General features: G+C 45.0%; 1 protein-coding gene across 2 annotated transcripts in view; it reads left to right on the top strand.

Annotated features, from left to right (window-relative positions):
• Window positions 1-21,353: 21,353 nt before the first annotated feature.
• TTLL7 (tubulin tyrosine ligase like 7) overlaps window positions 21,354-25,776 on the top strand; it is a 289,604-nt gene continuing 285,181 nt past the window's right edge. For both annotated transcript variants that reach the window (XM_089684390.1, XM_089684389.1), the window contains exon 1: window positions 21,354-21,600. The gene's annotated coding sequence lies outside the window, so the exon portion shown is untranslated. The remainder of the gene's footprint in view (window positions 21,601-25,776) is intronic.

Below are 25,776 nucleotides of genomic sequence, written 5' to 3'. Positions count from 1 at the left end.
ATTTGTTATTGGCTGGGATCAGAGAGTTGGTCAGAATATATCGGAGGACACTTTCCTTGTCTTCTGGAGTCCTGGCCTCCTCTTGAGATAATGTCTGCCCACCAGGAGCGGACTAACCATTTGCAAACTCAGGCTCTGCCCGAGGGCCCGGGGTCAGTAGGGGGCCCCATGAGATGCCCCTGGTACCTTTATCATAGGCTTTTTTGAGTGTGGGCAAGGACACAGGGGCCCCATGATCCCCTATTGCCTGGGGGCCCCATGAGTTGTCAGTCCGCCCCTGCTTCCCACCCTCCTGTAAATGTGTGCATAGTGTTTGTACGACAATGGCAGGGAAGACAATGAGCTCCTCGGGGGAGGCACCTCCTGTGGACAGTGCGGGGGGGCGGACTTCCCTGGAGTCACATAAATGAAGTCAAATAACAGCAGCAAGTATTCTCGGTCTGATTTCTTTGTCCTCGCATGCCTGCCATTGAATTATAGGAGGTGATTTGCCTCCACCTACTGGACAGTTTAGATAAGTGCATCATTACCTAGATCTACTGGCACACTTGGACATTTGGTGTTCTTTCTGCCTAACTTCAAGCATTCCATACAGTATGTCCTTTTGGTTGATGGTCTTCACTGACCTGGATGACTCAGTACAGGGATTGGTAAAGCATTTATTTCTCTCTGTGCTGTGCTACTTCAAATGAGAGTGACCCGCAGTCTGTGCTGTTTATAGTTCTTCGTCACTTCTACTGATCATTTGAGCCCCCAGCAGGAACATGTCTTACACATGATTATGCTCCCCCCTATAAACTATACTATATTCATTCAGATCCAACACAACAAACACTTTACTCCTGCGCTAGGAAAAGACTCAGTAGACCCAATAGGAATGTTCTGGAATTTTCTGGACTATGCACTGCTTGCTGCCCTCAACAGACCGGGGTGGTCCGAATACACTGGATACAAATGGAGAAACAGAAAAAGGGCGCACCGACCTAGTGCATTATCGTTTAAAATAATTTATTAAAGAAACAAAAATAGGTATACTCACAATGGACATAATAACACAGGCATGTCAAACTGAACAAGACGTATGATCCAAATAACATCTGAGTCCATACGATGGAACCCTGGATGACCAACTGTCTAACGCGTTTTGAGGACACAACCTCTTCCTCAGAGCCAACCAGGATAATGTACTAGGTCGGTGCGCCCTTTTTCTGTTTCTCCATTTGTATCCACTATATTCATTCAGGGCTGGTTCACACCATGCCCTCACCTGAACCGCACAGGAACGCGCTGTGCATTCCAATGCGATTCACATGCGGTTCTGTGCAGTGAAAAATTGCACCGCACCAACAGTAGCACATAGACGACTTTTTAAAACGCACTGCAACCGGATCGCATGGTACCATCAATCTGGTGCGGGAAAATGCACTGCGTTTGCAATCTGCATTTGGGGTGTCGTTAACTTTTTATTGACACCCACTGCAGATTGCAAAATGTAGCACATTTTGCATGAGGTTTGAATCGCACAGGAACGCACAGCGCATGGTATGAACCGGCCCTAAAGCAGTATGAATCCCAAAAAAACCCATGTATTGTATTGCAGCTTAACAATTCTTAGATGTGGTGGCTGCATTAGTTTTCTTATTTAGGCTTTCTTTTCTTTATTTTCACCGGGTGATCTGGGCAGTAAGTCTGTTGATTTCAACAGAACAAACTCTCCTGTAAATGTATCAATTTAAAGTGTTGAGCAAACCATTTACCACAGGCAGGGGTGCATTTTTAATTTGGGGTATAATACCACTTTAAATAAGGAATCTGATTGGTTGGTATTTCACTTTTATGGTTATTATCTTTTTTTTTTTTACTTGTGACTGCAGTGTGAGCTGGAGTTTGGTTTCAATGCAGAGGCAGACTGACAACTCATGGGGCCCTCGGGCAACAGGAAATCATGGGGCCCCTGTGTCCTAGCCCACACTCAAACCACACCCAAAAAAGCCTATGAAAGCTACCAGGGGCACCTCATGGGGCCCCCTACTGACCCTGGGCAATGCCCAAGTGGCTAAATGGTCAGTCCGCCCCTGTTTCAATGTGATAGTAAATCTGCTAGTACATCTAACACTTCCCTCCCCCCAGACTGACATTGCTGCTTTATAAAGGTGCCCCCTGTGCTCCTTCATCCAGGAGGTGTGTTACTGGCCAGATCAGCAGGTGAAAACAGAGGACAAAAAGCCTAAAAAAAGAAAACCAATGCAGCTGCCATATCTAATGCAGGCCATAGACAGGTTGAAAATTGGCCGTTTTTTAAAAAACGAAAAATCAGTCATTCGATCGGCCGACTTTACCACCAATGGTAAAAAAATCGGCCAATTTTCATCCCATATATGGCCGGCATTTAACCCCATAATTACTTCTGACCCTTGCAGTGACAGGGTAGCACACAGGGGAGCAATACATAAGAATAATAAAAAGGATAGAAGAAGAAGTTCAGTCCGCTATTATATTTTATATGAAAAAGTCTTGCGGTTGCAACAAATGTATCCATTTGTATCCATTTCGGATACAGATGTTTTTATTCAGATACAAATAGATACATTTGTTGCAACCGCAAGACTTTTTCATATAAAATATAGCGGACTGGAATTCTTCTTATTCTTCTTCTTCTTCTCCTTCTTTTTCTTCTTCTTGCAGGTCACATCTCATGTGCAGATTTTTTATCGGTAAAACGATCAGCTGATTTTCCCATCATTGCCGGGAAAATTGGCCAATCGTCAAAATTGTCCGCAAATTTTCCAACATGCCCGGTAAAAAAAAAAATGTGCAAAAACCCTGAAAAATGGCCGACCAATTAACCACTAACGGTGCAAAAATCGGCCGATTTCTTTTCCGGCCGATTTTTGACCCGTCTATGGCCGGCATTAGGCTTGGCAAGCTGCAATATATTACATTTTTAATTTGGGGTTTAATACCACTTGAAATAATGAATCTGATTGGTTGGTATTTCACTTTGCATTGTTATTTTCTATTTTGTTTTTTTTTTTACTTGTTTTTGGATTTGCTGAAGTCTTGTGATATTTGCAACCTTCTTTCTAGTGTAGGGACTAGTAAGTATAACTTAAAGCAGAACTATACTCAGCTCAGCTCCAGTGATTACAAGAGACCAATAATGTCACACAATTCATAGCAGGGATCAATTACACATATATCAGCACCACCAACAAATTCCCACTTTGGCACCAATATATGGCACACTTCTGAGAACGAACCCCAATGCGTTCTATCTCTATGAGTCTCATTCAGGGGGTTTGGTGAAATGGTGGATTAATAATCAATATGTCTAATCAATAATGATCAATAATAATTGACTGAAATTAGTGAATTTACGGATGTCAGCCCCATGATGTAAACTGGATTAGGTACAAACGATGTCAATATGGCCGTATCAAGGAGAATACCAACAATGGCAAATTTAGACAGGGAAAAGAACCTCAAATGTTGTTCCAAATCTATTGTATCTAAAATAAAGTCTTATGCAGGCCATAGATTGGTCGAAAATCAGCCGATTTTTCGGGGCGAAAAAAAATAGGCCGATTTTCGCACCGTTAGTGGGTTAATTGGTCGGCCGTTTTTCTGGGTTTTGGCACATTTTTTTTTATCGGTGAAGTTGGAAAAAAATCGGCCGATTTTGCCGATTGGCTGATTTTCCCGACAATGATGGGCAAAAAAAAAACCGGTAAAAAAATCTGTGCATGAGCCATGACCTGCAAGAAGAAAAAAAAGAAGAGAAGAAAAAGAAGAAGAAAAAGAAGAAGAAGAGGGAGAAAAAGAAGAGGAAGAAAAAGAAGAAAAGAAGAACAAGAATTCGAGTCCGCTATTATATTTGACATGAAAAAGTATTGTGGTTGCAACAATGTATCTATTTGTATCCAAATAAAACCATCCGAAATGGATACAAATAGATACATTGTTGTAACCACAATACTTTTTCATGTCAAATATAATAGCGGAGCTCTCTGCAGGGACAGAAGTAAGTAAATGCCGGCTGTAGACGGGACGCAAATCGGACAATTGAACGGCCGATTTTTCGTTTTTTTTTTTTTTTTTTTAAACAGCCAGTTTTTGACCCGTCTATGGCCTGCATTAGGCCGGCCATACATGAGTTGAACTTCGACTGATTTTTTTGTCCGCAATCAGCCGGTTTTCGCTCTGTTAGTGGGTCAATGGCACCGGCTGATTTTCATGGTTCCTCCTCTTTTCGGTGATCGGGCATGTTGGAAAATTTGTGACAAACGACCGATTTTCGACTCCATGGTCAAATCGTACGATCGTTTTTCCGAAAAGAATATGCGCATGCCGTGTCCTGGAAGAAACAGAAGTTTTGCCTGTTATATGGGGTGAACTTTCTGACTTGGTCGGCTGGTTTTCGAAATCATTGATGGCACCATCAGATTACCGAGAGAACATTTTCGATTTTCGGACAATAAGTCATTCGGAATTCGAAACATGTATGGCCTGCATTAGGGGTATGTCCTGGTGAGCTTGCTCTGGCCAGACAGAGAAGGTCCAACAAATGGAAAAAAATGTAACAAAAAGGGGGAGCATTAACTCTCCTTAAAGCCCCAATCAGCATGAACTGTCAAAAAAAAATGGTCCCGATACCCACCAGTGCATCCAAAAGTAATGCATAATGCTGCATTACTTTTAGACATACCCACAGCAGATCACACACTCAGTGCGTTTTAAACGCAGTGTGGGAAGTGTGCACGGAATAAGGGTTCCCGCACTGCGTTCCAGTGCGAACGAGCCCTTTAATTAATGCACATTAGAGAAATGTCCATGTGAATATCCACTTGAAGACCCAGCCTTTTCTGACACTTTAAAAAAAAAATCTGTATTTTGCGCTAGAAAATTACTTAGATCCCCCAGAAATTATAAATAAATTTTTTAGCAGAGGCAGACAGTATGGAACCATCGTCAAGCGTCATGACGTCAGAACCCCTCCCCTACGCGTTACGCCAACGGTCACATAGCTTCATCAGGGGGAAATTTCCATACTGACACCAGCTGGCAATTTTAGGTTTTTCACCATAAGAAAAGATGTGGAGGACACATTTTGTGAACAAAGCGCTTTTATATACAGAGTATATGTGAGTGCATTACTTTTATTAATAAAATGGTTTTTAAAGGATAATACACTATGATTTGATTCATTATATATGATTTGAGTTATTATATTTTAAAATGAACTATGCAAGTCTGAAGAAATCTTATATATGGACATTTGTTGATAATTATATGGACACAGTTATTGGAAATTGTCACTGGTTTATTATTTTTATTCATCTTTATTCATCTTTTCATATTTCATATAATTGTTTATTTATGGTGGTATGCAATATAAGTAATAGCAACTGGATGTATCATTTCAAGTGAAGCGTGGCACATTGTGGCACATTGATTTAGCACACTAGTATGAGTATGTGTTAGGTGCAGGCAATTCACAAGTAGCACTTAAGTAGGTTTTATTACTCACATAGCGGCTCACAAGCTTTCACTTTTCAAACACTTTATCAGCCTTTACAGGTTACCAGCTGAGAGTTACACAGGAGGTCTGGCACTAGAATTATTGCTCCCGCTCTGATGCTCACAGCAGTACCTCACATGTGTAGACCCCTTGAGGGTTAGGGACTGATGTGAATGAACAATATATATGTAAAGCGTTACATAAATTGATGGCGCTATATAGGTACCTGAAATAAATGTGTGGTGCAATCGCCATTTATGTATACGTGCAGGACCGATGCACGTGTTCGCCTTTCCACGCAAGCATGCGTATAAATTTTTTTGCACTGTTCATTTAAATTTTGTTTCTTGATCACTTTTATTGCTGTCACAAGGAATGTAAATATCTCTTGTGGCAGCAATAGGCAGTGACAGGTACTCTTTATGGAGAGATCTGGGGTCTATTAGACCCCAGACCTCTCCTCCGCGCCCTAAAAACATCTGATCACACCAAGATCGGTGTCATTAGATGCTTTCCCATTTTAACCACTAGCCTACAGGGCACTTATACCCCTTTCCTGCCCAGGCCAATTTCCAGCTTTCAGCGTTGTCACGCTTTGAATGACAATTGTGGGTCATGCAACACTGTACTCATATGAAATTTCTATCATGTTTTTTGTGACAGATAGAGCTTTATTTTGGTGGAATTTAATAACCTCTGGGTTTTTTATTTTTTCTTAAACAAATCAAAAACCACTGAAAATTTTGAAAAAAAAAATGTTTTTTCTTAGTTTTTGTTATAAAATGTTGTAAATAAGTGATTTTTCTCCTTCACTGATGTGCGCTAACGAGGCTGCAGTGATGGGCACTGATAGGCTGCACTGATGGACACTGATTGGTGACACTGATGGGCACTGATGAGGAGGCACTGGTAGGTGGCACTGATGGATATTGACAGGCATCACTGATGGGCACTGAAAGGCAGCACTGATAGGCGGCACTGATAGGCAGCACTGACGGGCACTGATAGGTGGCACTGATGCACACTGATAGGCGGTACTGACTGGCACTGATAGGTGGCACTGATTGGCACCACTGATAGGTGGCACTGATTGGCATTGATAGGTGGCGCTGACTGGCACTGATGGGTGACACTGAAAGGCAGCTCAGTTGGGCACTGATATGTGGCATTGATGTGCACTGGTAGGCATTGATGTGCACTGATGGGCACTGGCAGGTTGCATGGATGAGCACTGAGAGCTGGCACTGATGGACACTCACAGGCGGCACTGCTGGGGCTACACTGATCATCAGGGCACACTGATCATCAGTACCCTGATGATCAGTGCACATGTCCCTTCCGAGGAATGCCAATTACCGGCTCTCCTCTCCTCTGTCAGCATGACAGCTCATGAGGAGAGAAATGCCGATAACCGGCATTTCCCTGTTTACATGCGATCAGCTGTGATTGGACACAGCTGATCACATGACTGAGCCAACATCTTCGGCTCTTTCCGTGATCAGTGATCCGCTGTGTCCGAGGGACACAGCGCACCACCGATCGCCACGCTGCGTACTCCCGAAGCTGCTCATGCGTGGTGAGAATGGGAGGACGTCATATGATGCCCTACCAGAACGAGAGAACTGTCTTGCGTCTGTCATTGGACTATATGGCGGGCGGGAGGTGGTTAAAAATGGCTCTGCTTATGTCTGGAAAACTAGAAATGACAATAGAACTCGTTGCTTCCAGTTTCTTGTGTCATGGAGGTCATCAGAGACCTTTCGGTTCTGCTTTAGCCCTGTAATAAGATGGCAGAACTGCTGGCTTTAGTTCAGGGATCTTCGGATGGACGGAGTTCCTGAAGAGGCACCCGCCGCCGGCCAAAAAAAAATAATGATACTGGTATAACCACTTGAAACATATTTGCATGTTATTGGGTCTTCAAATGGATAAATGCTACAGCAGGAATCAGCAACTCCCAGCACGCCTGCCCAGGTGGGAACAAGATATTGTTTCTGCTGGTGCCTATTGCTATTGGGTGGAATTGACAGATCACTAGTCTGTCAATTATAAAGAATAGATCACTCACCTGCCTGACATCACTGAAAGCACACTGGTGGCTGAGGATGATGACATGCTATGGATAGGAAGCCTACCTGCATGTTGACCTCATGCATTCCTTAAGGTACATAGTTTGGAGCCAATCTGAGGTCTAAAGTACTTGCATTATGTCTGATCTGAAGTCTGAAATGTATGCCTTGAGGCTCATCTGAGGTCTGAATTGCATGCACTGGGGCTGATCTGAAATACACACACTGCTTGAAAAATATTAGAGGAACACTATGAAAACCCATCAGATCTCAATGGGGAAAAATCTCCTGCTGGATCTCTATACTGATATGGACTGGGTAATGTGTTAGGAATATAAGGATGCTCCATCTTTGGTGCAAATGAAAATGATCAACCTACAGAGGACTAAATTCAAAGACCCCCGAAAATCAAAGTGAAAAAATGATGCAGCAGATTAGTCCATTTTGCTGAAATGTCATTGCAGCAACTCAGAATGGTCCTTAGTAGTTTGTATGGCCCCCACTTGCTTGTATGCATGCCTGACAATGTTGGGGCATGTTCCTAATAAGACGACGGATGGTGTCCTGGGGTATTTCCTCCCAGATCTGGACCAGAGCATCACTGAGCTCCTGGACAGTCTGAGGTGCAACCTGGAGGCGTCAGATGGACCGAAACATGATATCCCAGAGGTGTTCTATTTGATTTAGGTCAGGCGAGTGTTGGGGCCATTCAATGGTATCAATTCCTTCATCCTCCAGGAACTCCCTGCATACTCTTGCCATATGAGGCCGGGCATTGTCGTGCACCAGGAGGAACCCAGGACCCTCTGCACCAGTGTAGGGTCTAACAATGGGTCCAAGAATTTCATCCCGATACCTAATGGCACTCAGGGTGCCATTGTCTAGTCTGTAGAGGTCTGTGCGTCCCTCCATGGATATGCCTCCCCAGACCATCACTGACCCACCACCAAAACAGTCATACTGAACGATGTTACATGTCACACATGCTCAGGGTGAACCTGCTCTCATCTGTGAAAAGCACGGGGTGCCAGTGGCGGACCTGCCAATTCTGGTGTTCAATGGTAAATGCCAATCAAGCTCTATGGTTCCAGGCAATGAGTGCAGGGCTCACTAGAGGATGTCGGGCCCTCAGGCCACCCTCAAGAAGTCTGTTTCTGATTGTTTGGTCAGAGACATTCACACCATTGGCCTACTGGAGGTCATTTTGTAGGGCACTGACAGTGGTCATCCTGTTCCTCCTTGCACAAAGGAGCAGATAGCGGTCCTGCTGATGTGCTAAGGACCTTCTTTGACCCTGTCCAGCTCTCCCAGAGTAACTGGCTGTCTTCCATGCTCTTGAGACTGTGCTGGGAGACACAGCAAACCTTCTGGCAATGTCACGTATTGATGTGCCATCCTGGAGGAGTTGGACTGCCCGTGCAACCTCTGTAGGGTCCAGGTATCACCTCATGCTACCAGTAGTGACACTGATCCCAGCTAAATGCAAAACTAGTGAAAAACAGTCAGAAAAGATGAGTAGGGAAAAAACTGTCAGTGGCCTCCACCTGTAAAACCATTCCTGTTTTGGGGGTCTTCTTATTGTTGCCCATCTAGTGCACCTGTTGATAATGTAATTAACACCAAAGCAGCTGAGACTGATTAACAACCCCCTCTGCTATTTCACTGACCAGATCAATATCCCAGAAGTTTCATTGACTTGATGCTATTCTCTGATTAAAGTGTGTTCCCTAAATTTTTTTGAGCAGTATACATTGGGTCTGATCGATCTGAGGTCACTAGGCTGTCAATTAAAAAGCCTGGTCCACTGTAAGCCTGCTCAGAACATGGGTGTGCTGTGCAGAAGAATCCTGCCCACAGGTCTACCGCACTACCACACGTTCCAAGGTACAGGTCTTAGGGTTGATCTGAGGTCTGAAGTTTATGTACTGGGGTTGAGCACTACCCGCACCGCTATTCACGGCCTCGGTTGTCAATCACTGGGTCCCGGCTGGTGATTACTTGCCAGAGCCCGGTGATCGAGGAGCATTACCGACGGAGGGAGAGATTTGTATGTAAACAATACAGTTCTCTCCCGTCAGCTCCTGCACACTGCTTTGTATGACTCTGCATAGCAATGCCATACAAAGCAGTGTGCTCACAGTGTAAAGCACACACACAGCATACTGGGAAACAGCACACAGTTAACCCTTTGATCGCCTCACATGTTAACCCCTTCCTGCTCAGTGCCATTAGTACAGTGTTAGCGCTTTTTATTAGCACTGATCACTGTATTGGTGTCACTGGGGATGTCAGTGATACCAAATCAGTTCCCCTCAGTGTCAGAATGCCCGCCGCAGTCCCGCAGTTCCTTTATAATTCGTTGATTACCATTACTAGTAAAAATAATTTAAAAAAAAAATCGTAGTATCTATACTGCCATTTGTAAATGCTATAACTTTCATGTAAAACCAATTAATTCACATGTACTGGGATTTTTTTCTAGCAAAGACATGGAGCAAAATAGAGTTTGGCCTAAATTTACGACGAAATTTGCTTTTTAAATTTTTTTTACTGGACATGTTTAATAGCAAAAAGTTAAAAATATTGTTTTTTTCTTTTCAAAATTGTCAGTCTTTTGTTTTTTATAGAGCAAAAAATAAAAAACACAGAAATGATCAAATACCACCGAAAGAAAGCTCTATTTGTGGGGAAAAAAAGGACGTAAATTTAATTTGGGTGCAGCGTTGCATGACCGCGCAATTTAAACTAATGCAGCGCTGTGACGCAAAATATGGCCTGGTCAGGAAAGGGGGGGGGGGATCCTCAGAAGGGCAAGGGAAACTCCAGGCTCACCGAAAAATGTAAAAGTCATCCGCTACAAATACTGCAGCTGCCTAAGCACACTTACCTGTCTAAGGGTCCAGCGCAATCGTTACCCAGACTAGTTCTTGACCGGTTCCCGGTGCCGGCATTGCAAGTAATGGAAACCGGATTCCTACTGTGCATGCACGAGTCACACAGCGCCTTGTGCTGGCCTAGATGTCTCCTGGGACCTGTGAAGTGGTAGCTGACTTGTAGTAGCATTTAGAAGTGTTTCGGAGTGTTAGCGGTCTATGCATTTTTGCAGTACATGTGGGAAAAAAAGCTGTTTTAGGGGCGTTTTAGTAGCATTTAAGAGCATGCAGCATTTTTTTTCTGCTCATAAACACTGAAGCTTGAAAAAGGAGCTTCTAGGAGCAGACAAAAAAAGCTGATAACCGCTTCTAGGAGCTTAAAAAGTGCATGGAGCCTTACATTGTATTTAAAAAAATAAATTAATTTCACATTTGTGATGACAGAGCTGCATTCATTAGTGTCTTTTATATCTGCCTGGAGTTCAGCTTTAACATTTTCAGGTCTATTGCTTGTCATTATTAACTTTCATAGACTACATGATACGGTTTACATATTTGCTTAGAGAGAAAAGCACAAGGACACTGTCAGGGACAGATAACAACTAAGTTGTCCCTGGAAACCAAGGACTCTGCTTACAGCAATCAGCACCCCACGTAAAAAAAAAGAAAAATGTACTGAGGGTTTTTTGTACGCTATTGCTGTCCTCTATGTGAAATGCTGGTAGGCCAATATTCATGTTTTTACTCCAGGGTTACAATTTTTTGGCTCTTTAAAAATGAAAGGGGGGGATTGGGGGTGTAACGGAACCAACCCAGTCTGCGCTTGGGCACTTCCGTTATACCGCTTTCCCGTCCGAACACCGACCACAGACACCACAGCCGACCAAACAAGACTAGACGAGACCAGTCTGTCTGAACATGGAACTCTCTATTTGAAACTCGAACTGGTTTTTTATACACCCAAGGGAACAATCCCCCCTCCCTGCATAATGACACAGGGCGGGGCAATCTACATTTAGTGACAAGAGACACACAGGTATTCAAACTTCACACCAACAGACAGTCCCATCAGGAGGGAGGGCTGCTGGAGACACCCCCCCCACTAAGCTAATACACATAAACACATACATCCCATAATAGTTTGCTTCCAAGCAAGACACACAATAGAACAATGGGATGCAGCCACATGGCATTAAAAAATCAACAACCCCCCCACCTCAATATTAGGACAGATCACCCTGCACCCCTAACAGGCACAGGGTGACTTACACATAATAGGGATATGGGGAGCTGAGACAGGGGTCTCCCCACCTCTCCAAAGTGAGCTGGGTTCCATGGGCCCCCCACCCAAAGTCACAGGGTGCATGGGGAGTTGTTGATTGCAGAGCTGGCTGGGGCCAAAGGTGATCATGGCTTATCTAAAATGGCCATGGCCTACAGTGCCTTGAAAAGGTATTCAAACCCCTTGAAATTTTCCACATTTTGTCATGTTACAACCAAAAATGTAAAATGTATTTTATTGGGATTTTATGTGATAGACCAACACAAAGTGGCATATAATTATGAAGTGGAAGGAAAATGATAAATGGTTTTTAAAATGATTTACAAATAAATATCTGAAAAGTGTGCTGTGCATGTTTATTCAGCTCCCTTTACTCTGATACTCCTAACTAAAATCTAGTGGAACCAATTGCCTTCATTAGTCGCCTAATAAGTAAATAGAGTCCACCTGTGTGTAATTTAATCTCAGTATAAATACAGATGTTCTGTGAAGCCCTCAGATGTTTGTTAGAGAACATTAGTGAACAAACAGCATCATGAAGGCCAAGGAACACACCAGACAGGTTGGGGATAAAGATGTGGAGAATTTTAAAGCAGGGTTAGGTTATAAAAAAATATCCCAAGCTTTGAACATCTCATGGATCACTGTTCAATCCATCATCCGACAATGGAAAGAGTATGGCAAACCTACCAAGACATGGCCATCCACCTAAACTGACAGGCCGGGCAAGGAGAGCATTAATCAGAGAAGCAGCCAAGAGGCTCATGGTAACTCTGGAGGATTTGCAGAGATCCACAGCTCAGGTGGGAAAATCTGTCCACAGGACAACTATTACTGTAGTTGTGCACTCCACAAATCTGGCCTTTATGGAAGAAGAAAGCCATTATTATTATTATTATTACACAGTATTTATATAGCGCCGAAGGGTTTGCTCAGCGCTGTACAGTAGCAAGAAGGACAGAACATGAGACAATACAGTACAATACAATACACGAGGGGTTCGAGGGCCCTGCTCTTTCGAGCTTACAATCTAGGAGGGAGGGGATAGTGGTACAGGAGGAAGTGGCTGTGGGGGATGGAGTGGTAGGAGGAGTGGAGGAGATCAGTTGTTAGGTGAGGGTGGGGCATGTTTTCCTGAAGAGATGGGTTTTGAGGGTGCGCCTGAAGGTGAGGAGGGTAGGTGACAGTCTTATGGATTGGGGTAGGGAGTTCAAGAGGATGGGGGAAGTCCTGGAGAAGTCCTGCAGTTGGGCGTGGGAGGAGGAGACCAGGGAGCTGGAGAGTAGGAGGTCCTGTGAGGAGCGAAGATTACGGGTTGGGTGGTATTTGGGTATCAGGTCGGTGAGGTAGTTTGGGGCAGCGTTGTGAATGGCTTTGTATGTCAGAGTTAGTAATTTGAATTTAATGCGTTGGGCAATCGGGAGCCAGTGAAGGGATTGGCAGAGGGGGGTAACAGATGTGGAGCGGTTGGTGAGGTGGATGAGTCTCGCCGCTGAGTTCAGGATAGACTGAAGCGGGGATAGCCTGTGTTGGGGTAGGCCAGTGAAAAGGGAGTTGCAGTAGTCCAGGCGAGAGATAATGAGGGAGTGTACAAGTTGTTTAGTAGTGTCTGGGGTGAGGAACGTACATATCTTGGAGATATTGCGGAGGTGGAGCCTGCATGATTTTGATAGTGATTGGACATGAGGTTGGAAGGAAAGGTTTGAGTCCAGGGTGACACCCAGGACTTTGGCGTGTGGGGTGGGATTGATGGTGGCGTTGCTAGTCGTGATAGAGAGGATGGAGCCATTATTGAAAGAAAGCCATAAGAAGTGCTGTTTGCAGTTTGCAAGAAGCCATGTGGGGGACACAGCAAATGTGGAAGAAGGGGCTCTGGTCAGATGACACAAAAATTTAAATTTTGGCCTAAAAGCAAAACGCTATGTGTGGCGGAAAACTAACACTGCACATCACCCTGAACCCACTATCCCCACCGTGAAACGTGGTGGCAGCATCAAATTGCGGGGATGCATTTCTTCAGCAGGAACAGGGGAGCTGGTCAGATTTGATGGTAAGATGGATGGAGGCAAATACAGGGTAGTCTTAGAAGAAAACCTGTTAAAATCTGCAAAAGACTTGAGACTGGGGCGGAGGTTCACCTTACAGCAGGACAATGACCCGAAACATACAGCCAGAGCTACAATGGAATGGTTTAGATCAAAGCATATTCATGTGTTAGAATGGCCCAGTCAAAGTCCAGACTTAAATCCAGTTGAGAATCTGTGGCAAGACTTGAAAATTGCTGTTCACAGATGCTCTCCATCCAATATGACAGAGATTAAGATATTTTACAAAGAAGAATGGGCAAAAATGTCCCTCTCTAGCTGTGCAAAGCTGGTAGAGACATCCCCAAAAAGACTTGCATCTGTAATTGCAGCGAAAGGGGGTTCTACAAAGTATTGAATCCGAGGGGCTGAATACAAATGCACACCACACTTTTAACATATTTGCAAAAAATTTTGAAAACCATTTAACATTTTCCTTCCACTTCACAATTATGTGCCACCTTTGTGTTGGTCTATCACAGAAAATCCCAACAAAATACATTCACATTTTTGGTTGTAACATGACAAAATGTGGAAGATTTCAAGGGGTATGAATACTTTTTCAAGGCATTGTAATAGACTTGGCATAGGTATTGTTAGCACTTGAGCAAATTAAGCTGAGACAGGTAATAAAATTCTAATAAACATTTTTTGCTTCCATCCAGGAAGGTTCTAAGGTGCCTTAGGACTCCTCAGTCCTCGTTTGTAAAAGTACAAATTTTATCCTAAAATGTTGTGTTTTTAAAGCATACCTGATAGAGTGGAGAGGGATGTCAGGTTTTTATTGCTGTGTGTGCCCAGGGCTGGCGCCAGCAAAAGCCTGCTTAGGTAGCTGCCCTAGGGCACCAGGAATGGGGAGAGGGGGGAGGGGCAGAAAAATCCAAATTCCCAGTTACTTGCTGTGGATTTGGATTTTTAACCTCTTCCTATTGCCTGTACACATACAGTATGTGTGGCCTCACTGAGGTGGATCTGGTGAGTGTGGAGGCCATTGGAGTACAGGGAGCTCATTGCCATGTTCAACCAGTTTGAGATGATTTGTGCTTTGTGACATGGTGCATTATCCTGCTGGAAGAAGCAATCAGAAGATGGGGTCACTGTAGTCATAAAGGGATGGATATGGTCAGCTGCGCAGGGGCAGACTGACCATTTGGAAACTCGGGCACTGCCCGAGGGCCTGGGGTCAGTAGGGGACCATGAGATGCCCCTGGTACCTTTTTCTTAGGCTTTTTTGAGTTTTGGCAAGGACACAGGGGCCCCATGTTCTCCTATTGCCCGGGGTCCCCATGAGTTGTCAGTCCGCCCCTCAGTCAGCAACAATACTCAGGTACGCCGTGGTGTTTAAAAGATGCTCAGTTGGTACTAAGGGGCCCAAAGTGTGCCAAGAAAATTCCCCCCCCCTCACACCATTATACCACCACCAGCCTGAAACATTGATACAAGGCAGGATGGATCCATGCTTTCATGTTGTTTACGCCAAATTCTGACCCTACCCTCTGAATGTTGCAGCTGAAATTGAGACTCATCAGACCAGGAAACATTCTTCCAATCTTCTATTGTCCAATTCTGGTGAGCCTGTGCGAATTGTAGCCTCCGTTTCCTGTTCTTAGCTGACAGGAGTGGCATCAGGTGTGGTCTTCTGCTGCTGTAGACCATCTGCTGCAAGGTTCGACGTGTTGTGCGTTCAGAGATGATATTCTGCATACCTTGGCTGTAACGAGTGGTTATTTGAGTTACTATTGCCTTTTTTATCATCTCAAACCAGTCTGCCCATTCTCCTCTGACCTCTGACATCAACAAGGCATTGTAGTCCATACAACTGCTGCTCACTGGATATATTATTGGACCATTCTCTGTAAACCTGGAGATAGTTGTGCATCAAAATCCCAGTAGATTAGCAGTTTTTTTAAATACTCAGACCAGCTTGTCTGGCACCAACAGCCATGCTACGTTCAAAGTCACTTAAATCCCCTTTCTTCCCCATTCCGATGCTTGGTTTGAACTTCAGCAATTCGTCTTCACCACGTCTACATGCCTAAATACATTGAACTGTTGCCATGTGATTGGCTGATTAGCAATTTGTGTTACCAAGCAATTGAACAGGTGTACCTAATAAAGTGGCCAGTGAGTGTATACTGTATATACAGTTGCAAGAAAAAGTATGTGAACCCCTTGGGATTACGTGGAGTTTTGCATGAATTGGGCATAAAATGTGCTCTGAACGTCATCTAAGTCACAACAATAGAAGAACACAGTCTGCTGAACATAATACTACACAAACATTAGATGTTGCCATGGTTTAATTGCACATAACATGTAAACATTCACAGTGCAGGGAGGAAAAAGTATGTGAGGCCCTAGCTTAATGACGTCTCCCAGAGCTAATTGGAGCCAGGAGTGAGCCAACCTTGACTCCAATCAGTGTGATGATATTGGATGTGTTGCTGACAGCTGTCCTGCCCTTAAAAAACACACACCTGTTTTGGGTTTACTGGTTTCAAGAAGCACTGTCTGATGTGAACCATGCCTCGCAGAAAAGAGCTCTCAGAAGACCTACAATCAAGAATTGTTGACTTGCATGAAGCTGGAAAGGGTTACAAAAGTATCTCCAAAAGCCTTGATGTTCATGTGTCCATGGTAAGACAGACTGTCTACAAATGGAGAAAGTTTAGCACTGTTGCTACTCTCCCTAGGCGTGGTCGTCCTGTAAAACTGACTGCAAGAGCACAGCGCAGAATGCTGCATGAGGTAAAGAAGAATCCCAGAGTGTCAGCTAAAGACCTACAGAAATCTCTGGCACATGCTAACATTTTTGTTGACAATCTACAATAAGGAAAACATGAAACAAGAATGGAGTACATGGGAGGACACCACGGAGGAAGCCATTACTGTCCAAAAAGAATATTGCAGCACGTTTGAAGTTTGCAAAAGAGCACCTGGATGTTCCACAGCACTACTGGCAAAATATACTGTGGACAGATGAAACCAAGATTGAGTTGTTTGGGAAGAACACACAACACTATGTGTGGAGAAAAAAAGGCACAGCACACCAACATCAAAACCTCATCCCCACTGTGAAACATGGCGGAGGGAGCATCATGGTTTGGGGCTGCTTTGCTGCCTCAGGGCTTGGACGGATTGTTGTCATTGATGGGAAAATGAATTCCAGAGTTTATCAAGACATTTTGCAGGAAAACGTACGACCATCTGTCCGCCAACTGAAGCTCCGCAGAGGATGGGTGATGCAACAGGACAATGACCCAAAGCATACAAGTAATTCAACAAAACAATGGCTGCAACAGCACAGAATACACCTTCTGGAGTGGCCCAGTCAGAGTCCTGACCTCAACCCGATTGAAATGCCGTGGCATGACCTTAAGAGAGCGATTCACACCAGACATCCCAAGAATATTGCTACACGGAAACAGTTTTGTGAAGAGGAGTGGTCCAACATGACTCCAGATTGTTGTGCAGGTCTGATCTGCAACTACAGGAAACGTTTGGTTGAGGTTATTGCTGCCAAAGGAGGGTCAACCGTTATTAAGTCCAAAGGTTCACATACTTTTTCCTCCCTGCACTGTGAATGTTTACATGTTATGTGAAATTAAACCATGGCAACATCTAATGTTTGTGTAGTATTATGTTCAGCAGATTGTGTTCTTCTATTGTTGTGACTTAGATAACGTTCAGAGCACATTTTATGCCCAATTCATGCAAAACTCCACGTAATCCCAAGGGGTTCACATACTTTTTCTTGCAACTGTAGGGAGATGATACATTCTATATTACATTGTATACTTAGGGAGAGATAGGATACATTCTATAATACATTGTATATATAGGGAGAGAGATAGGATACATTCTATAATACATTGTATATATAGGGAGAGAGATAGGATACATTCTATAATACATTGTGTATATAGGGAGAGAGATAGAATACATTCTATAATACATTGTATATATATATAAAGAGAGATAGTATACATTCTATAATACATTGTATATATAGGGAGAGAGATAGGATACATTATATAATACATTGTATATATATGGAGAGAGATAGGATACATTCTATAATACATTGTATATATATATAAAGAGAGATAGTATACATTCTATAATACATTGTATATATAGGGAGAGAGATAGTATACATTCTATAATACATTGTATATATAGGGAGAGAGATAGGATACATTATATAATACATTGTATATATATATATATATAGAGAGAGAGAGAGAGAGAGAGAAAGATAGTATATACTCTATAATACATTGTATATACAATATCTCCCAGAAGTCAGTCCACCCCTCACATTTTTATAAATATTTGATTCTATCTTTTCATGTGACAACACTGAAGAAATGACACTTTGCTACAATGTAATGTAGTCAGTGTACAGCTTGTATAACATGTAAATTTGCTGTCCCCTCAAAATAACTCAACACACAGCCAATAATGTCGAAACCGCTGGCAACAAAAGTGAGTCCACCCCTAAGTGAAAATGTCCAAATTCAGCCCAGTTAGCCATTTTCCCTCCCCGGTGTCATGTGACACGTTAGTGTTACAAGGTCTCTGGTGTGAATGGGGAGCAGGTGTGTTAAATTTTGTGTTATCGCTATCGCTCTCTCATACTGGTCACTGGAAGTTCAATATGGCACCTCATGGCAAAGAACTCTCTGAGGATCTGAAAAAAAGAATTGCTCTACATAAAGATGGCCTAGGCTATAAGAAGATTGCCAAAACCCTGAAACTGAACTGCAGCACGGTGGCCAAAACCATACAGCGGTTTAACAGGATAGGTTCCACTCAGAACAGGCCTCGCCATGGTCCACCAAAGAAGTTGAGTGCACGTGCTCAGCGTCATATCCAGAGGTTGTCTTTGGAAAATAGACGTATGAGTGCTGCCAGCATTGCTGCAGAGGTTGAACTGATGGGGGGGTCAGCCTGTCAGTGCTCAGACCATACGCTGCACACTGCATCAAATTGGTCTGCATGGCTGTCATCCCAGAAGGAAGCCTCTTCTAAAGTTGATGCACAAGAAAGCCCACAAACAGTTTGCTGAAGACAAGCAGACTAAGGACATAGATTACTGGAACCATGTCCTGTGGTCTGATGACACCAAGATAAACGGATTTGGTTCAGATGGTGTCAAGTGTGTGTGGCTGCAACCAGGTGAGGAGTACAAAGACAAGTGTGTCTTGCCTACAGTCAAGCATGGTGGTGAGAGTGTCACGGTCTGGGACTGCATGAGTGCTGCCGGCACTGGGGAGCTACAGTTCATTGAGGGAACCATGAATGCCAATGTGTACTGTGACATACTGAAGCAGAGCATGATCCCCTCCCTTTGGAGACTGGGCGCAGGGCAGTATTCCAACATGACGACCCCAAATACACCTCCAAGACCACCACTGCCTTGCTAAAGAAGCTGAGGGTAAAGGTGATGGACTGGCCAAGCATGTCTCCAGACCTAAACCCTATTGAGCATCTGTGGGACATCCTCAAATGGAAGGTGGAGGAGTGCAAGGTCTCTAACACCCACCAGCTTCGTGATGTCGTCATGGAGGAGTGGAAGAGGACTCCAGTGGCAACCTGTGAAGCTCTGGTGAACTCCATGCCCAAGAGGGTTAAAGCAGTGCTGGAAAATAATGGTGGCCACACACAATATTGACATTTTCCCTTAGGGGTGGACTCACTTTTGTTGCCAACGGTTTAGACATTAATTGTTGTGTGTTGGAAAATACCTGAAAAAACTAACATTTGTGGGAAAGAGGGAGTATACATTCTATACTACATGAGAGAGAGAGAGAAGAGAGACAAAGAGAGAGAGAGAGAGAGAGAGAGAGAGAGAGGGGGGGGGGCGAGAGAGAGGGAGAGAGGGAGCTAGGGAGAGAGAGGGAGGGAGGGAGAGAGGGGGGGAGAGAGAGGGGGAAGAGAGAGAGAGAGGGGGGGCAGAGAGGGAAAGAGAGATGGGGGAAGAGAGAGGGGGAGAGAGGAGAGAGAGAGAAGAGAGAGAGGGAGAGGAAAGAGAGTGGGGAGAGGGATGGAGGAGAGAGAGAGAGAGAGAGAGAGAAAGAGAGAGAAGCGAGAGAGAGATAGGAGGGAGAAGAGAGAGGGGGTGGGAGAGAGGGGAGAGAGAAGGAGAGAGGGGGGAGAGAGAAGGAGAGAGAGCGGAGAGAGGGAGAGAAGAGAGAGAGGGAGAAGGAGAGGGGGAGAGAGAGGGGGGGAGAAGGAGAGAGAGAGAGGGGAGAGGGGGGTGTAGAGAGAGGGGGAGGAGAGAGATGAGAGAGAGATGGAAAGAAGAGAGAGAGGGAGGGGGGAGATAAGAGAGAGGGAGAGAGAGGGAGGAGAGGGAAGAGAGAGAGGGAGAGGAGAGAGGGGGGGGAGAGATAGGGGGAGGGAAGTGAGAGAGGGAGGAGAGAGAGAGGGGGGGGGAGAGAGGGAGAGAGATGGAGGAGAAGGCAAGAGAAAGGAGGGGGGGGAGAGAGAGAGGGAGGAGAGGGGAGAGAGGGGGAGAAGGAGAGAGAGAAGAGAGAGAGGGGGTAGAGAGAGAGGGGGGGAGATGAGAGAGAGAGGGAGAGAAGAGAGAGAGAGAAGGAGAGATGGAGGGGGGAGAGAAGAGAGAGGGGGGAGAGAGAGGGGGAGGGGAGGGAGGAGAGAGAAGAGAGAGAGGGGGGGGATAGGGGAGAGAAGAGAGAGAGGGGGGAGAGAGGGGAGGGGAGAGAAGAGAGAGGGGGGAAGAGAGACAGACTATAGACAGACAGAGAGACATTATATAGATGGGGAGAGAGACAGACTAGTGTTGATAGCAGAATGGCAGCCAGGCAAATTGGTATTGTTAGTAATCACATCCAGGCAGATTGGCATTGTTAGTAATGACAGCCAGGCAGATTGGTATTGGAGGGAGAGAGGAGAGAGGGGATAGGAGAGAGAGAGGGGGGGTGAGAGAGAGGAGAGATGAGATAGAGGGAGAGGAGAGAGAGAGAGAGAGAGAGAGAGAGGGGGGGGGGGAGAGGGAGAGGGAGAGAAGAGAGAGAGAGGACAGAGAAGGGAAGGATACATGCTACATTCTAAACTACATTATATAGATGGGGAGACAGACAGACAGACTAGTGTTGATAGCAGAATGACAGATAGGCAAATTGGTATTCTTAGTAATCACATCCAGGCAGACTAGTACTGATAGCAGGATAACAGCCAGGCAGATTGGCATTGTTAGTAATGACAGCCAGGCAGATTGGCAATGTTAGTAATGACAGCCAGGCAGATTGGCATTGTTAGTAATGACAGCCAGGCAGATTGGCAATGTTAGTAATGACAGCCAGGCAGATTGGCATTGTTAGTAATCACAGCCAGGCAGATTGGTATTGTCATTGGCAACCCCTCCCCTACCTAAATATGCCCCGCCCCCACCTGTCAGGTAAGCCCCGCCCCATTTTTGTTGCTAGGTCCACTGTTTGCGTTCCAAGCTGTGAATCACGGACTGATCCATCCGTCCCTCTGGAAGGGGGGGGGGACAAGTCACCGGCAAACGATCTCGCTGCTTTCAGTCGGGTTCCTCGGGGTGACATTGGCCTTCCCTGGAGATCGTCTCCGCCGGACAATAACAATTCCTGGAGGTGTACCCACGTGACCGGAGCTGGGCTCCCCCCGTCTCTGGGCTCGCAGTGGTACGGTCGCGCTTTGCGGTAACCTCGGCTGTCCGGGGTTCGGAGAGGAGAGGAGAGAAGAGCGATCAGCAGCGGGGACCGGGGGACGGAGGAGGACGGTAAGTGGTCCTTCCCCTCCATAGCCATCAGTAGAGGGGGAGGGGGATGAATCAGCATCATCAGCACCGTCCCGGTGTACAATGCTGCTGTCATCCTATAGACAGGCCGGCCTTCTCGTCTCCCCGACATTCCGGGGGTGCAGGGGACCCCGGGTAATAATATGTCATGTCATTGTATTGGAGGTATATATCCTGAGCTGACTGTATACACACATCTTCTTATGTCCCTGCCCCCAAGAGCTGACAATCTAAGGTCCCTACCTCACCTACTGGGGATAATTTACCTGCCAGCAGAGGGAGAGCATGCAAACTCCATGCAGATTGTGTCCTGCTAAGAATACAGCCTGGGGCAGGCAGACCACTCACCCACCCTATCTGATTGTATCCAGGGTCGGGGCAGGGGGGGCGGCTGCCATGGGCACAATGGTTTGTTGTAGGGATGGGGGCGCCTTCTTCTGTTCCAAGGCTGGCAGGAGTAGTGACAGCGCCAATGGTTGGCCCTTTAAGTCTGATTAAAATGAAATCTGAACTTTCTTCTTTCTGCTCCTGGCACTCTCAGCAACACCGATGGTCACTGGGAAGAATGCCCATTACACTGCTGGTCCATGTAGTGTCCCCATATATTGGGGGCAAAGGGACGATTGTTTCTTACATGGGGAGTCATTTGGACGCATGCCCCTCACTTTTAGAAACATCTAATATGATCATTATTGTCAGTGGTTACCCACATGAGAAACCACGGAAGCTGCATTGGTCTCATCCCACTGGATCGGCCGCGTGGCCTTGGTCACCATAAGTTGGGAGGTGAGTCCACCTCTGCTGATGGAAGCCCCAGCAATCTTTGAATGAATCCACAGAACCGCGGGTGCAAATGCCTGACAAAGTCCAGTGCTGCACAGAAAAATGTCCAGAATCCAGATGGGAACACTTCAAAATTTTATTGGAAGAGTCAAATGTCGGCTTCTCCCAAGCATGCCACTGTGATTTTCTTCATGGGTCCTTTCACACGGTGCGGACCCGTTTAGCGGATCTGCTTGCTCAGCGAAGGATCTCTTCACTGATCCGCACTGAGCGAGCAGATGACAGGTACATGACACAGACCTGCTCACTCTCTTCAATGGGCAGGCAGATGAAAACGAAATATCTGTCCATGTTCATCCGACCCAAATTGACGGAAGGGGAATTGGATCCCATCCGTCCCTTTTCATAAACGAACACATGTCCTTTTACACCCGCCGCTTCATAGAGGAGAATAGAGGTTCCGATCGAAAAACGGGCAGGTGGACCCAATTGGAACGTTCGTGTGAAAGAGCCCTAAAGCTGATCTTCAGGTAGATTTAATAGACAGAAATAAATGGAGGATTGTAATCAATAATACATCATTAAATGTGTTTTTGAAATGGAAGTACCTGAATGTGAACTGTTATCAGTCTCCTGCAGTCTCTATCCCAGAGTTTCTCAACTTTTTTGCAGTCAAGGCACCTATTAAAATTATGGACAGTCCTGTGGCTCCCTTTAAATTATGGACAGTCTTGAGGCACCCCATTCTAAAATGTGAAAAACTATTTTAAAAGTTTTATATAACGCAGCAATATCCACACATGTAGGACACCCAACATTAGAGGGGATTTATTCTTCCAAAGCAAATACACTTTTGCACCCTGGTACTGACTAGTATGCCTATGTTTCTCTTCTCCCTCAGTTTTTCTCCATCACTGAGCTGATGTGACCCGAGCACTGATGGAGCAGGACGGGGAGGGCCAAACTAGGATGCTGTGCAGGCAGCTGACATCCTCCTTTTCAACTGATGATGTCACTGGTTGTCAGGACGCTGGCGGCTAGAAGGTTGTGATGGTGCACAATGAAAACCTGTGATTTTTTATAACTAAAAGGCAGGCTTGTTCCCTTCGCTGGCTTGTATACAAATTTTGGACACCCTGGGCACCCTGGTTGAGAAAGGCTGCTCTAAAAAGCAGGGCTGGAATACGAGATGAAGAAACAACACAAGGAGCCAATTGGTTCATGCAGGGTCGGACTGACAACTCATGGGGCCCCAGGGCAATAGGGCATCATGGGGCCCCTGTGTCCTCGCGCACACTTAAACCACACTGAAAAAAAGCCTTTGAAAAAGTATCAGGGGCATCTCCTGGGGCCCCTTACTGACCCGAGTGCCCGAATGGTCAGTCCGCCCCTTGGTTCATGTAATGACATGATGCGCATGATGACAGGAGTAGAGAGCAGAATAATAGAGAAGTGAGCTCATCACAGTGCTGCTTCTCCTTTCACTGTCCAGTCACAGGCTGGACTGGGTCTAGGATGATACAGGCACAGAGGAAGTGGGCTGAATGACACTGGGTACCAGACTGAGGACATCTAGGGGCAGAAAAAAAGTACTGCAGGGGAAATCTATGTATCAAAAGTGAATACTTATTGTATAGTGCTGTCAATTTATGCAGTGCTTTACATATACTTTGCACATTTACCTCAGTCCCTAACCCTCAAGCTACAAGCTAAGGTCCCTAACTCACATACACATACTAGGGCCAATTTAAACAGGAGTGTGGGGGCAAACCAGAGTGCCTGGAGGAAACCCACGCAGGCACAGGGAGAACATGCAAACTCCAGGCAGGTGGTGCTGTGGTTGGGATGTGAACCAACAACCCTAGTACTGCCAGATGGAAGTGCTAACCATTTAGCCACTGTGCTGCCCTCTCAGCAACAGCTGGTTTGGCCATTTTATCTTTTATTGGGCTTGTTATTTTTGGCTTGTGCTCAGCTAGGATGGCTTGACTTGTGTTGTTTTATAAACTGTTGTGAATATTATGAACATATTTGGAGTACTTACGGTATATTTTTATATTGATAAATACTGTCTTATGTCAATACTGCACTGAGAAGATCAGATAATCAAGATTGGGAATTGTGACCAAAACTTGATTTGAAGAGTCAGTTGTGGGATTGTCCCAACCATGCTATTGTGACTTTAAAAATCCAAATGTATCAGGATGACGTGACTTGTGTCCTTGTTTATGAACTGCTGTGACTTTTCCTAGTAATAATGGATATGACCGTATCTTTATATCTATGAACACTGTCTAATGCCAATGCTGAAGCCTTGAGAATATAGATGGGAAAACCTGACTTGCCCCAGGTTCACGCCTAAGCAGTTTCTGCAGCGTTTTGCAGAAACACACTACAGTCTATTAACATGATTTCCTATGGGACAGGTTCACATCTCTGCGTTTTCACCCGCTGTGTTTTTTGTAAAGGGTCAGGGACTTTTTTAAACACAAAAAGTTGTGTTTTTGGTTCTATAGACTTCAATGGAGATGCTGCAGAAAAGCATGTAGTGCATTTTTGCTGTGTGTTTGCCACGTTTTTGATCCATTTTGAGTTTTAATCTGCCTAGCAGCAAGACAAAAAACAAAACTTGAAACACATTTAAAAACATGGTAAAAGGCACCGCAGAAAGCACTCCAGAAACGGACCAAACGCAAACTGCATAGGTGTGAACCTGTCCTTTTGCCTGGCTCTCACCTATGCAGTTTGCTGTTGATGCATTTTCCTGGTGCGTTTTGTGTTTTTTTCACACGTGTTTTTGATGTATGTTGCATTTTTGGGGAGGTGTCTTTTGTCTTGTGGGAGAACCCAGCAAAAACGCAGCAGAAATGCATAAAAAACGCAAGCACTGCCTTTTTTATGTATTTCCATTGAAGTCTATGGAACAAAAATATGCAACCTGCTGCGGGAAAAAAAGTGTGAAGTAGAACAACAAAAAGAAGCGCACCAACCTTGCGCATTACCTCAGTAACCAAAATGTATTTAGTAAAAGAATGGTACTCACAAACAGCGAATAAAAACAGGCATGTCAGTCCTCAAAGGGACTTTAAAGGCTAGATGCCAATGCGAATCCCATCATGGAGGAAGCCACTCAGTACAGCTGACGCGTTTCGAAGGACATGCCTTCTTCCTCACAGCTCTGGCATCTTGCCTTTAAAGTCCCTTTGAGGACTGACATGCCTGTTTTTATTCGCTGTTTGTGAGTACCATTCTTTTACTAAATAAATTTTGGTTACTGAGGTAATGTGCAAGGTTGGTGCGCTTCTTTTTGTTGTTCTACTTCACAGTTTTGTTCGGGCTTCCCCAGCCTTGGTGTGGAGCTGCACAACCTTGTCT

This window comes from Staurois parvus, unplaced genomic scaffold (assembly GCF_062004578.1).
Source record: "Staurois parvus isolate SC_StPar_1 unplaced genomic scaffold, SC_StPar_1.0 ptg000347l, whole genome shotgun sequence".
Classification (NCBI taxonomy): domain Eukaryota; kingdom Metazoa; phylum Chordata; class Amphibia; order Anura; family Ranidae; genus Staurois; species Staurois parvus.
Note: the sequence above shows the minus strand (reverse complement) of the source record. Positions and strands in the feature narration are given on the sequence as shown.